Source organism: Giraffa tippelskirchi, chromosome 10 (genome assembly GCF_054371585.1).
Source record: "Giraffa tippelskirchi isolate mGirTip1 chromosome 10, T2T-mGirTip1v1.2.pri, whole genome shotgun sequence".
In the NCBI taxonomy this organism is placed as follows: Eukaryota; Metazoa; Chordata; class Mammalia; order Artiodactyla; family Giraffidae; genus Giraffa; species Giraffa tippelskirchi.
The window spans coordinates 159,651,085-159,664,418 of NC_137284.1; positions in this window are offsets into that span (position 1 = coordinate 159,651,085).

A 13,334-nucleotide genomic window follows, 5' to 3' on the forward strand; every position below is an offset into this window, starting at 1 on the left:
AGGGGCCTGGGGATCTGACCGGGCCTTGCGGGGGAAGCTGAGAAACCATTCTGTGGTCCTGCCAGGGCTCAGAGCTGGAACTCGCTCTGTGAGGGACCCGGGGCATCCAGAACTGGCAGTGAGTTGCCTCTGAGTCTGACAAACTGAACGTGGTAGGGTTCTGGTTATCCAAGGCCCCTAATTGCCCAGCCAAAGGAACCGAGGTTTGGCTGCGTCACCACCACAAAACAAAGGCTCCGAGAGGGCCAAGTGGGGCTGGAGGCGGCACAGGGAGGCGCGTTTTGGTGACTTTGCGACTCTTTCCCTAAATAACATGGCCGTGAATCACGGCCTCTCGGAGGGTGCTGGTGGTGACTCAAACCAAGTGAACCAGTGAGCCCTGACTCTGCTCCGCGGGCAGGACTGGACTTGACTTGGAATCCAGGGCATAGCTGACAGCAGCAGGCCAGGAATTTCACTTGTTTTCCATGCGGGGGCAAGATCTGAACCCTGCCACACCGTGCAAATGCTGCCTGATGCAGGCCCTGCGTGCTCGGGGACACTTCCAGCCCCCGTGTCGGAAAAGTACTGCCTGAGTCACCCTTCGCTGGGTGTCACAGGGCCTCCCCCGCCAGGCCCGGAACCCCGTGCCCTGGTCTCTCCCCTTCGCCTCCAATTGTTCTCCGGCTTCCCTGGGAGGCCCAGTGACAAGCCACCGGGGCTGGAGTGACTCACAGGAAGGCAGAACATTGGGGTCAAAGGGGCCAGTGCAAGCCTCGCCCTCCTCCCCATCCCCGCCCTCCATGCCCGGCTCTGGACGTGGAGCCGTGGACACAGGGAGGCCAGGGGCCCGGGGCTGGTGATTGTTCAGCCGGCCCCGGGGACCGAGTCTTCCGGTCACCACTTGAGAGTTGTTTCCACATTAAGGGAGCTCGGATCCTGGATACAGCTTTCTGAGCTGAAGCCTGAATACACCTGTCTGTTCAGCTGCTGTCTATGGAGCGCCTCCCCGGGCAGGCTGCAGGCCCTCCTCCTGGCCCCCAGCTCTGTCACCTGCCGCCCCTTCCCTCTGGCCCTCGGCGACCGCCAGGCCCTCGATCCCCGTCCTTCGGGCACTCTCTGGCTCTGGAGCCCATGGGCGGTTACCAGACGCAGGGCGGTCCTCCTTGACTTAGAGCCCTCCCCCTCCCTTCTTCCAGTCTCTAAGGGCTTCTCTTGTGGCCTTGCTGGGAGACTGCATGCTAACTGCCCGTGAACTACATACGTGTTAGAACGGAAGTGACTGCATGCTAACTTCTCGTAAACTACATACATGTTAGAACTGAAATGACTGCATGCTAACTGCCTGTGAACTACACACATGTTAGAACGGAAGTGATGGAAGAAGTGAGCTCACATGTGTCCCTCTTTGAGGCCGATCTTTGTAGAAATGGGCAACTTAGCAGAAATGGTACCTTAGCTCAGAATCTGCTTGTTCTTTCCTTATTTTTCTTTTTCCCCTTACGTTTTGATGGACAGCCAGCGTGGGCCATGGTCAAAGGTGTACCCCACCCTCGGAACGGAACTCACTCATCTGTAGGGGACTTACTGTATGAACAAACGAATCTTTAGCATCAGTAACTAACCCTGCAGTGTACATTGTTCTGCAGCCCCCAACCCTGTTCAGGTATCTTGTGAAATGACAGGTTTTGGTTGTTCCCTGGTATTCCATTTCATGATGTACCACTATCAACAAACGTGTCTTTTGAAAACTTTCAGCTAGTTAAAATACTAAAGCACGCCTTTAAAAAAATAAAGCAGTCAGAGCTGGGAGGAGAGCGGCCAGCCAGAGGGTCCGCTGGGTGCCCACCGTGGCTCCAGGTTGAGTCTGCCCGCCCCCGCCCCCTCCCCCACCCAGGGCTTCACTCAGCTTCCTGGCTCTTCTCTTGCACTTTCCCCAGATCTTTCTCAGCCATCAGCTGCTGGGGCTGCTGCGTGAGGGGAGCTCCAGCTGGGAGGCCAGGGAAGGGGCAGCCGGGGCTCTGCCTGTGGCCTGGGGTGGCAGGGGAGTGTGCGGCCGGGACCCAGGGTGGCAGGTGACATGTGATTCCGTTTATTTACAGTGCGGCGCGCCAATCTTATCCGAGCTGTAGGCCGATGACAAGCGTTCCTGGAATAAATATTTGCCTCTGGTGCGGTTTTCCAGCCCTCGGTCCCTGGCACGCATTTGCCTCCTCCCCGTCCACGCAGCCGTGTATCAAAGACTCCACGTGCGTGGCCCGAGGCCTCTGGCTGGACGAGGGCCTGGGGCCTGAGCCCCGTCCTCCTGTGGACCGCAGACCCCGCACACCTGGGTGCCGGGGCGCTTTCACCGTCACAGAGCCCTCTGTTGCTGCTCCGATGGGGACGAGTGGGTGGAGGGGGGGGCCTCCTCGGGGTGGCACAGGCCTGCTGGTGCAGAGCCAGGATGAACCCGGCCTTTGCTGGGTTCCTCCTTCTCTCAGGCACTCGCAGCCTATTTCCTCCTTTATCTTGCAAACGCCTGGATTTGTTTGCCCAAGAATCCCCTCTGCTTAGTCGCTCAGTCGTGTCTGACTCTTTGTGACCCCAGAGACTGTAGCCCGCCAGGCTCCTCTGTCCATGGGGATTCTCCAGGCAAGGCTACTGGAGTGGGCTGCCATGCCCTCCCCCAGAAGAATCCCCTGGGGGGCTTCATAAAATGCAGATTCTCAAGCCCATCAGGAGCTGTGGCGTGGTGTGTGTGGTGTGAGGGTGCCGGGGGTGGGCGGAGTTGAGTGTTTAACAAGAACCCCTGAGCCACGCTGACGCAGGAGGGTCCTTGGGTCCCACCTTGGGACCTTCTCTCCTGGGAAGTTGGAGCCCGGCTGTGTGGCTGTTGGTGGATGTGGGTGTGTGACATCCACAGTTCAGGGGACACTGGGTGGAGGGGCTGCCCCCTGCCCATCCTCCACCACGAGCCCCGGAGACAGTGGGCCCTGGGTGCAGGCTCCGCAGCGGTCAGGGCCCCGATGGACTCAGTGACCAGCTGCTCAGGCTGTCGAGGTGGCCCGTGGTTTGGGGAAGAAAGCTGCTGTCACCTCTGCTCCCTCTTTCCTGGAGCAGACGAGGGGCCCCCTTGTTCCTCCCCAGAGTCGCTCTTCCCTGTGACAGGGCCGTGGGCGGGGACACACGTGCCCTGGACTCATGCCTCGGGGTCATGGGTTGAGTCGCATCCCCCCAAAGCTGTGCTGACCCCCTAACCCCGGCACCCGTGAATGTGGGCTTATGAGGAAACGGGGTGTTCGTGGATGTCATCAAGTTGGGGTAAGGCCCCATAGGGAGAGGAGAGGCCATGTGACTCGGGGCAGAACTGGGGGATGCTGTGGGCTGGAGGCACCCCAGGAGCTGGGAGAGGGGGCAGATTCTACACCCAGTCTCGGGGGGGTGTGGCCAGGCCTCCCTGCTGCTCAGGCCTCGGATTGGGGGGCCCGCTGCCCTCAGCAACCACGGGGATGGGAGCCTGCCACGGGGACTAGGAGCGGCCTCAGGGCGGCCAGTGTGAGACGTGTGGTCACCAAGGCCCGGTGCAGAGAGGGCAGGGTGATGGCATGGCCCACGCAGAGCAGCATGGGCCCAGGCTGGGAGCAGGGCGGGCCCCAGGTTGCTTAGGTCCAAGCTGGGGGGTCTCTACGTGGCCCGCTCTCTTTCAATACACGTGATGACTTTAAAGGGGAATCACGGTAACTTTCTGCACACAAACAACCTTCCCCTGGATGCGAGCCAGGCAGTTAACAGCCACTGAGTCACGGCCGCTTGTGGTGTGTCAACACTGGTATCGCAGTTGGAGCGATTGGACTGGACCTTGAGATCACCGCAGACACCCTCCTGCTGTTGGGGTGTGGGGCTTCCGGGGCTAACGACGCTCTGGTGGCGCCCGTGACGCTGGCCTCGGGGGCTGGGGTGAGGGTCACGGCCCGGCTCCCACCACGGCCTCTGCATCTCGGGCCCAGAGCTGGCCACCAGCCCTGGCGGCCTCGGGGAGGTCCCCTTGATGACGGGCTTGGGGGCCCGTGATCTCCGGCAGGGCGAGACTGTCCCTGTGGGAGGACAGTTCTGATGGTGGTGGTTCCACTGTGTCACCCACGGCCCCTCTTTTCACCTCCCGCAGCCCCACCCCCACACAGCACCTGTCTTCCCCCCGTGTCAGGCACCTCTGGGCATCACCAGACGGATGGGGGTCCTCGAGATCACCCAGGGACGGTCTCATCCTTCCCGTCCCCCTAAGAAAGCCACACAAACCTTCATGGCTCCTCCACGCATAGCCGTTTCACGAAGAGAGGGCCTGCTTTGTTAAATAAAAAAGACAATTGGCAGAGGTTCATTTATCTGCCGTGTGAAATTTAATTTCCAGGGACTTATTTCCCTGTAACTGGGGAGGGGGTAAAATGTTCAAAGTAGTTTTCATGTCCGAGGAGATTCACCAGGGGGAGGTGTGAAGACACTGTCTTTGTGTGCCCGTGTGTGTGTCCATGTATGTCTATGTGTGTGCCCATGGGTACCTGTGTTAGAATCCTTTTCCAAGCTGGCTTTGAGAATAATACATTCCACTTTCTGTGGCTTCCCCCATTTTGACCACCTCTGTTTTCATTAAATGAATTCATATTTTCCATAGCATCTTCCTCATCTTCTCCTCATCTGAACTTTCACTGGCCTTGACCAATTTTGACCAACTTGGATACTATGTAGCATCCAAATCTATCAGAATTCTGGTTCATCAGAAATAGTTCTAAACAGCGCAGTGAATTCTGATTATCTTTATTACGAGAGTAGAGGTGAGGGATGATTTTAACAAGTGACGGCTGTGTTCGGCAGCTGGTCTTGCCACAACTGACCGTCCATTTCAGGGAGAGTTGCTTGTATCCGTCTGTCTTTTTTAAACCGTCTCTATTGATTTTTGGCCACACTGGGTCTTTGCTGCTGCGCTAAGGCTCTCCCTAGTAGCGGTGGGACGGGCTTTCTCTAATAGCTGTGTGTGGACTTCTCACTGCCATGGCTTCTCCTGCGGTGGCTTCTCCTGCCATGGCTTCTGCTGTGGCTTCTCCTGCCATGGCTTCTCCTGCGGTGGCTTCTCCTGCGGTGCTTCTCCTGCCATGGCTTCTCCTGCTGTGAATTCTTACTGCTGCGGCTTCTCCTGTGGTGGCTTCTCCTGTGGTGGCTTCTCCTGCCGTGACTTCTCCTGCTGTGAATTCTTACTGCTGCGGCTTCTCCTGTGGTGGCCTCTCCTGCCGTGGCCTCTCCTGCCGTGGCCTCTCCTGCCGTGGCTTCTCCTGCCGTGACTTCTCCTGCTGTGGCTTCTCCTGCAGTGGCTTCTCCTGCCATGGCCTCTCCTGCCGTGGCTTCTCCTGCCGTGGCTTCTCCTGCTGTGGAGCGCAGGCTCTGGGCACATGGGCTCAGTAGTTGTGTTGCATGGGCTTCGTCGCCCCGAGGCACCTGGAATCTTCCCAGACCAGGGATGGAACCCGCGTCCCCTGCATTGGCAGGTGGACTCTTAACCACTGGACCAGCAAGGAAGCCCTGCCCATCTGTCTTTCTGGCATCACGTGGTGATGGAATGCCAGCTCACAGAGGGACCGCCCAGCCTCCAAGGACAGAGCTCTCAGCCCCATCTCCGTGCAGTTCTCCAGACTGGATACGGGGCTCCCACGCACACCGTGACTTGCGGGGAGGCCTCAGGGCAGGGGGCCTGTGAGGACATGGTGGGGGCGGGAGCTGGAGCTTGGCTGGCCGGAGAGAAGATGATGCTACAGGGATGGAGGGGAGGGACCAGGAGGAGCCTCATGCTGGGAGCCCCAGGGCAAGGGAGGAACCAAGCCTGCACGGGGGCCCAGCCGGACGGGACTGGACTCAAGGAAACAACCCGTGGGGGTCCCAGAGCCCCGGCTGGCGGACAGGCAGGTCCCTCCCTGCTGGTCTCCTTGCGAGGGTCAGGGCAGGAGAGACTATTGGTAGCAGTAGCTCCACCTGGCAGGTGGACCCGTCTTCCCGGGAAGAGCAGACCAGGCTGGGCCTCTGAGCTGCCCTTCCGTGTTCACAGCCGTCAGAGTGTCACGTCTGTTCACTGCCCTTCGTGAATTAGTCTGCATGAGCTGCCTGTGTCCACTGGGTGCCCTGGGCCTGGAGGCCGGCCAAGCAGCAGCTGGAACCTTCCTGTCACGTCTGGACGTCCGCATTCAGACGATCTGGTTTTTCAAGCCGCCCTGCTTCCCTGGCCCCTTGCGCAGTGCTGGGCACGATCTCCCCATGGAGCTGCCTTTCTGGGCGGGGCTGTCCCTGCTCTCCACTGGCATGGACGCTGGGGTTTTCCCCTCCTCTCCCCGGACCAGGAGTGGTTCTCAGGAAAAGATGACTATCAGTCATTTACACGCGAGTGTGAAGGAGCTGCAGCTAACATGCCCCCTGATTCATTCAGTCAATATTAACCGAGGGCTGCTAGGCTAGAGGTGGAGGCATGTGAAAGTCTGGGCCCTGACCTGTGACTTTTAGGACTAGAAGAGCTGTGGGAAGAGAAAGATAAACAGAAGTCCTGGTGGTGAGTGTGGGGTTTTTTCCTGGGGCACTTTCAGGAGCGGGGTGTCCTTTAACATGGACGAGGCTTGGTTGGGAAAGACTTTCTGAGTCTCCAGGACGAGAGGGAGGAGAGAGGTGGTGTGGACGTGCAGAAGGGCAGACTCACAGCCCCACCCGAGATCACTGGCCTGGAGGCGCTGGGAGCTTGCGTTGCCCGCGGGGTGGACCCCAGGCGGCTGGAGCCCGGCCCTCTGCCTGCTGGCGGCCTGGAGCTGGGGGCTCAGAAGGTTTGAGCAGGAAATCCATACAGTCCTCTCTGCCTTTTACGGTTGAACCACAAGTCCACTGCTGGGGACTAACACAAATGGCAGTTTTGCGTGGGCTGACCCCACAGGAAAAGGTCGTGGGGATCTCAGATGGGACAGGACACCCTGGACCCAGCTGGTGTGAGGCTGGCTAATTGGGATGGAGCGGGGGCAGGTGCGGGGACAGGGCTTCTGGCCGAACCGCAGGGCGGACGGTGCACCCAGCTCGGGTCAGGGGCGGGGGCTGGAGGGGGGCCAGGTGCCTGGTGGAGGGTGAGTGGGTGGGTGGGCCAAGTTAGGCAGAATGTTCAGGTGGTCCAAAGGAGTAAGGCTGTACTAGTGGGATTTTAAAGATGGAGAGTGATTTGAGGATGCAGGGTCCTGCCGGCCACCGTCCCTTTCAGATGACAGTTTGGGGTGACCTCCTGGGGGACTGGAACAGACTGTCCTGCTGGCTGAGCTTGGAGGGACTAGCACAGCCTTATTGTTTCCCAGGCGGCCGCCAGGCAGGGCTGTGATGGCCAGGCCTGCTCGGGGAGGCCAGGGCTCAGAGAAGTTAGGACGCCTGCTTAGGGTGGCTCAGCATGGGAGAGGAGGAGCCAGGATCCCGGAGGCACCCAGCGCCCGCATTGTGGCCCCGGGGGTCCCCCAGGGTCCTCCCTGTGACCCCAGAGGGTCCCCCAGGGTCCTCACTGTGACCCCAGAGGGTCCCCCAGGGTCCTCACTGTGATCCCAGAGGGTCACCCAGGGTCCTCACTGTGACCCCAGAGGGTCACCCAGCGCCCTCACTGTGACCCTGGGGCTCCCACCCTGGATGGCGTCTCCTTCCGGGGGCTCCCGCCCCTGCTCCTCCCTGGGGTCCCACCCTCCAACAGGGAGCACCTCAGCTTCCCACTGTCCCCAGTGCTCTCACCCCACGTCCCGATGCCCCTGCCTGCACACAGTCCCCCCCATGTCTGCTGTCCTTGTCCTACGTGAGGCCTGATGACAGCAACTGTCACGGAGGCTCTCTCCCGGCCGTCACGGAGGCTCTCTCCTGGCTGGTTTGTGCGCACTCGGGCGTCAGTCCTCAGGCCCACTTCCCAGGTGGGCGGGGCTCGTCCCCATCGCCCACTTTACAGGCGAGAAGACTGAGGCTGAGTCAGGGCTGGAGCCGGGGACCATCGGGAGGCGGCAGGAGGCGGCCCCGCCCTCCATCTGCGGGAAGCACGCGCCTTCTGCGGACCCCTCTGGCCGCCCAGCCACATGCCAGAGGATGAGGACTGACCCTGGCGGGGCGGAGGAAGGCCCTGGGAGGGGGGTGAGGTGGCTGCGGGCGGCCGGGCAGCCCAGAGCCCTCGGCAGGCCCCTCCTGGGGGGCATCCACCTCCTGGGACGCTCAGCCGCAGGCAGGACCCTCCTGGGGGGCACCCACCTCCTGGGACGCTCAGCCGCAGGCAGGCCTGTCCTGGGGGGCACCCACCTCTTGGGACGCTCAGCCGCAGGCAGGCCCGTCCTGGGGGCACCCACCTCCTGGGACGCTCAGCCGCAGGCAGGCCCGCCCTGGGGGGCACCCACCTCCTGGGACGCTCAGCCGCAGGCAGGCCCGTCCTGGGGTCCCCAGGCAGGCTGGCTCTAGATGGGTCGGGCCGGGATGGGTTAGGGGAGGTGTGGGATGGAGGCTGGAGGAGCGCCTGGGGTCCAGGCCAGGCCTCGTACTGGTCCAGGGCCGGCTCCAGAGCGCAGACAACCCGGGGGCCTCCCGCCGCCCGAGCAGAGAGGGCTTCCTGCCTCGGTTCACGTCTGGACGCCCCGCTGGTGTCTGAGGTCCCCACACCTCAGAGGTGTCGGGGCCTGCATCAGGCCGTCACACAGCATAGCTGGGGAGGAGGGCTCCAGGCAGGGGCTGGGCAGCTCTCTGAACACACACATGTGCGCTTACACAGGTGTGCGCACACTTGTGTCTCATTGGGGTCTCACGGAGAAGGGCTGTGCAGTTGCTGGCCGGGGGCGTGGGCCTGACTCTACCTGCACTCTGCTTCCGTGGAGGACGGGGCTCCAGTGGATGTCGCGTCGGCCTCTCTCCCCCCATGGCCCACTGCTCCTGGCAGAAGCCCCTGTGGAGTCGCCCCCTCCACACAGACTGACTCAGTGCCCTGGGGACCCCAGCCTGCCTGAGCCCGTGATCTGGTTGGGACCCTCTTCATTCCACAGGACAGGTGGACGCGGTAGTGACCAAAGGCAGCCAAGCGACAGGGGGCTAGCTGGGTGTGGTCAGCCGAGGTGTTCGTAAGTGTGGACGGATCCGGGCACTTGGATGCCCATCACAGCTCTGAAAAATCCTTAAAAATGCCTCTGGACCCCTTTTCTCTCACATGGACATGTGTGTACCTCATCTGCCATACATATTTATAAATCACCTGGGTCTTGGGTGATTTAGATGGGCAGCGTCTAAGTTAGATTTAAGAGCTGCTGTTTCTTAAACCTCAGCTTCCGCAGTGAGTACCTGCAGGCAGGTGTGGGCTTCCTGAGCCTGCTGGCCGTCTGCTTACACGCTGCTCTTGCTCCCAGAGCCTGTCCTGGGGAAGCCCTGTGTACCCAGTCCCTGGGCGCTTCCCTGGGGGCCCCTTTCCCGTCTCTCCAGGTGCGCGTCTGCCCCCAGCCCCGTGATTCCCGCCCAGGTGGGGTGATGGGTCTCCTCTCTGCTGAGGGTCCCTCCCCCTGGGCGGGGGTGGGAGAGCTCACAGGTGGGCCTTTAACACGAGCATGGCTGCTTCGTTGAAGCATCAGGCGGTGGGGGAAGCTGGGCAGGCCTTCCCATCTGAGCTGCCTGTGACTCTGGGGGCAGAGCAGCCCCCGCGGCCTGGCGGGTGGGTGGGCGTCTGTCGGGAGCAGGGTGCACACGGGTGGCACGCCGGCCTGGGCGTCCTGTCTCGGGATGGCGTCTCGTCACTAACAGACACGCTGAGGAGAGAAAGCTGAAAGTCTCCTCCGGCTTCCCTGCCTCTCGTCCGCAGGCTGGGGTGTTGGAGGTGGGCAGGCGGCCGTGGTGGACTGGCTGGGCTGCACCGGTGAGGGCTGGGCTCCAGGGACACCTGTCTGAAAGGTGAGCCCGTGGAATGGTGGGGCTTTCATCAAGGCCCCCTGGCCTGTGGCGGGGCACAGGGCTGGGGCGCAGGTTTCAAACTGTGCAGGCATAGATGGCAAGAAGCTGGCCCTCCACCGCCGGGTCTGTCTGGGCCTGACTTTCTTTGATATTCTGACCCGGGAGCCCTGCTTGGAAGCCAGTTACACAATGTCAAACAGTCAAGACAATGACACAAGTGTGCCACTGGTGTGCTGCGATTCATGGGGTCGCAAAGAGTCGGACACGACTGAGCGACTGAACTGAACTGAGCTGGTGGTCCAGTGGTTAAGACCCTGCCCTCCCAATGCAGGGGGCGTGGATGGCTTCAGTCCCTGATCGGGGAACTGAGACCCTGCATTCCTCACAGTGTGGCCTAAAAAACAAAGAAAACTGTCACTTTTGACAATCACCTTTATTTTTTCCTGAGAAAAAAAAAATGGGACTTCCCTGGTGGCTCAGATGGTAAAGCGTCTGCCTACAATGTGGGAGACCCAGGTTCAATCCCTGGGTCTGGAAGATCTCCTGGAGAAGGAAATAGCAACCCACTCCAGTACTCTTGCCTGGAAAATCCCATGGACGGTGGAACTCGGTAGGCTACAGTCCATGGGATCGCAAAGAGTTGGACATGACTGAGCGACTTCACTTTCACTTTTATTTTTTCATGAAAACTCCCAAGGATCTAATTTTAGTTTCTCTTTGTGCGTTTTAGTCCATTTCCCTCCCCTTTTGTACTAGTTTCTCAAGAAGAAATTCTGACTTCTGGTTTTCATTTTCCTCTTCTCTTTTCAGAGGATGCTGTCACTGGTTCTAGGGGGCCTCATTCAAAGTAGGACGGATGTCACAGGTCCTCTGCGATACCTTGGCCCTTGGCAGGTGACTCAGACTTGTCCCCAGCAACAGTCTACCCAGGAAGGAGGCTCATCTCCTCTCAAGGAAGCAGGGGACCAAACAGACAAGGAGCTGTCTGACAAGTCTGCCTTTCCAGCCTCGCCTGGGAGCACCCAGCCCCTTGGACTCACGGTATTGAGTCTGTTTAGAAAAAACTGGAAGAAACATTTTTTCAATCACTTTCCCTGGGCTGGGTCTGGGATGAAAGTTACTCGAGTCTCAAATCTGGTTTTTCTTTGCATCCCTTATGAATTCTGTGCAACCTTCATCCCTAAACATACATCAAACATGGTGTTTGGTTTGTCTAAACTAACTAGACAACGTGAGTTCTGCGGAGAAGGGACAGGACCCCTTATTCCCAGGGCTGTCGAGGATGCTGGCTGACTGTGTCAATCAGGGGCTGTGGCTCCCAGGCCTGTCTCGTCTGCTGGGTCATGCTGGCCTCAGGTGTTCCAGACGAGGGACAGTGTCTAGAGATGACCTGGGCTAGTAGCATCAATTGCATGAGCTTTACCAGTAATGCACAATCTTTATTTCTGCAAGTTATTGCTGAGAAGCACCCACGTTCCTGAGCTGAGCTTCCCTTCTTTTTTTTTTTTCTGTCTTCAGCCTGACTTGGGGACACTGGCCTCTTCCTCGGCCACCCGGGGCGTCCCCTCCAAGGCTGAGGTCAGAGGCACCATTCCTGCCAGGGTGCTGAGTGGAATGTCTCTCTCAGGGGAGAAAGTCAACAACTAGGAGTGAAATTCTGCAGGGCAGAATGAGGAAGAGGCTCGTGAAGTCCTGCAGTCGTGCAGGTGGCCCCCAGGAGAGGACCCCCTGTCCATGGCAGAGGGGCCGCGTGCAGGCGACACAGGGCGGTGAGGAAGCCCCGGCCCAGCGTCCTGAGCCCCGAGGTCCTGTGTGTGCGTCTCGGCTCGGAGAGCCCTGCTTTCCCCCTTCCTGCCTCCTTTCTGTCTCTCCTCTCTTCCTCCCTCCTTCCTTCTTTTCTTTCCTTCTTTCTTCCTTCTTCCAAGAACCACTTTTATCTCTCTCTCTCTCTTCCCCCCATGAATGATGTCCATCATATTTTAGAACCTGACTTCAGAAGCCCAGGCTCATGGCCCCTTGTCTGATGAGATTCACAGGAATGCGGTTTACCATGAAAACTGGGCCCACTGATACCCGGCAAGGGCATAGCTATATAATCTCTGTACTGATTCTCAGTAAAAGTTAAGCTGTTTTTGGACACAGTAGTTCTCCATCTCACATTGTATATATAGGTTAAACTTAGCATAAGGTATACCAATTTCGATCACAAGTATAAAAGTAATCATCTTGTTAGCTACTCAATCTACTTAATGATTTTTTAGAAAAGGGTAGTTTGATCAGGATAAGGTTGTGGACAGGCTTCCCCGATAGCTAAGTTGGTAAAGAATCCGCCTGCAGTGTGGGAGACCCCAGTTCGATTCCTGGGTCGGGAAGATCCCCTGGACATTACTGTATCTAGATTTTCTCACAATCTTTTCAAAAACAAAAGAATAAACCCCCAGAGCGGGTGCACAAAGGGGTGCAGGAGAAATTCTGGAAAGCTGGACTTTTGAAACACCCCAAGTTCCAAGTCTACAGCTGCTGTAGCTAAACAGCTGGGGTGACAAAGCGGTGAGAGCTTTGGGGTACACAGATCACTGACCCAGCTGCGCAGCGCCTCCAGAAGGAGAATTCGCTCATGGGATACTGGGCGGGGCAGGGCATCCTGCTTCGTCCTGGGGCGTCAGGCCACAGGGCCACCGCGATCCATCTTAGTTTAGCGGCGAGGACTCTGGCGCTCGTTGGTGGAGGCAAGGGCAGGCTGGCGAGGCGTGTGAATGTTTACACAGAAGGAAGGGAAGCTGGATGAGGGGGGAGGCCTCTCCAGGAGGAAGGGGTGAGCTTGTCTGTGCGGCCTCAAGCGCGGAGCTGCCCAGCAAGTGGACTACTAGCAAAGGGGGCTTGAGATCAGGGCAGACCTTCTCTTAGCAGGAGTTCTCCAAAATCGCCAGGGGCGGCTTCCAATGGAGCCTGTGTCACACCCGTGGGGGTGCTCAGGGCCGGCGAGCCCACAACGAGGGCATCACAGACGGACAGAAGTCCAGGCAGGAGGTGGGGGCGGTGCATTTGACCTCTGAGGTCCAAACCTGGGCTGGGAGTGCCAACCAGGTGTTGGTCCGAAGCCATCAGTTGCTTACTTTTTGGGACTCCTTATGCTCTAGGGCCTCTGGGAATACAAAGAAAGATGGAACCCGGCTTGATCTGCCGTTGTATCATACATGACCACATGGAACACAGTCCCACGAGAAAACCGTGTTCCCAGAAGCTGAGGCAGGTGGGTGCTGGGCTGGACGCCAGGAAGGGGCAGCTGGGATTTTGTCTGGGCTTCAGGAGGCTGGGCTTCACGTGGAAAGGGAGGAGGTGGAGACCTGCTCAGAAGATGGGGACAGGAAGCCAGGAGAGGGCTCGGGTGAGCTGCAGAGCCCGTCTACCCGAGTAGG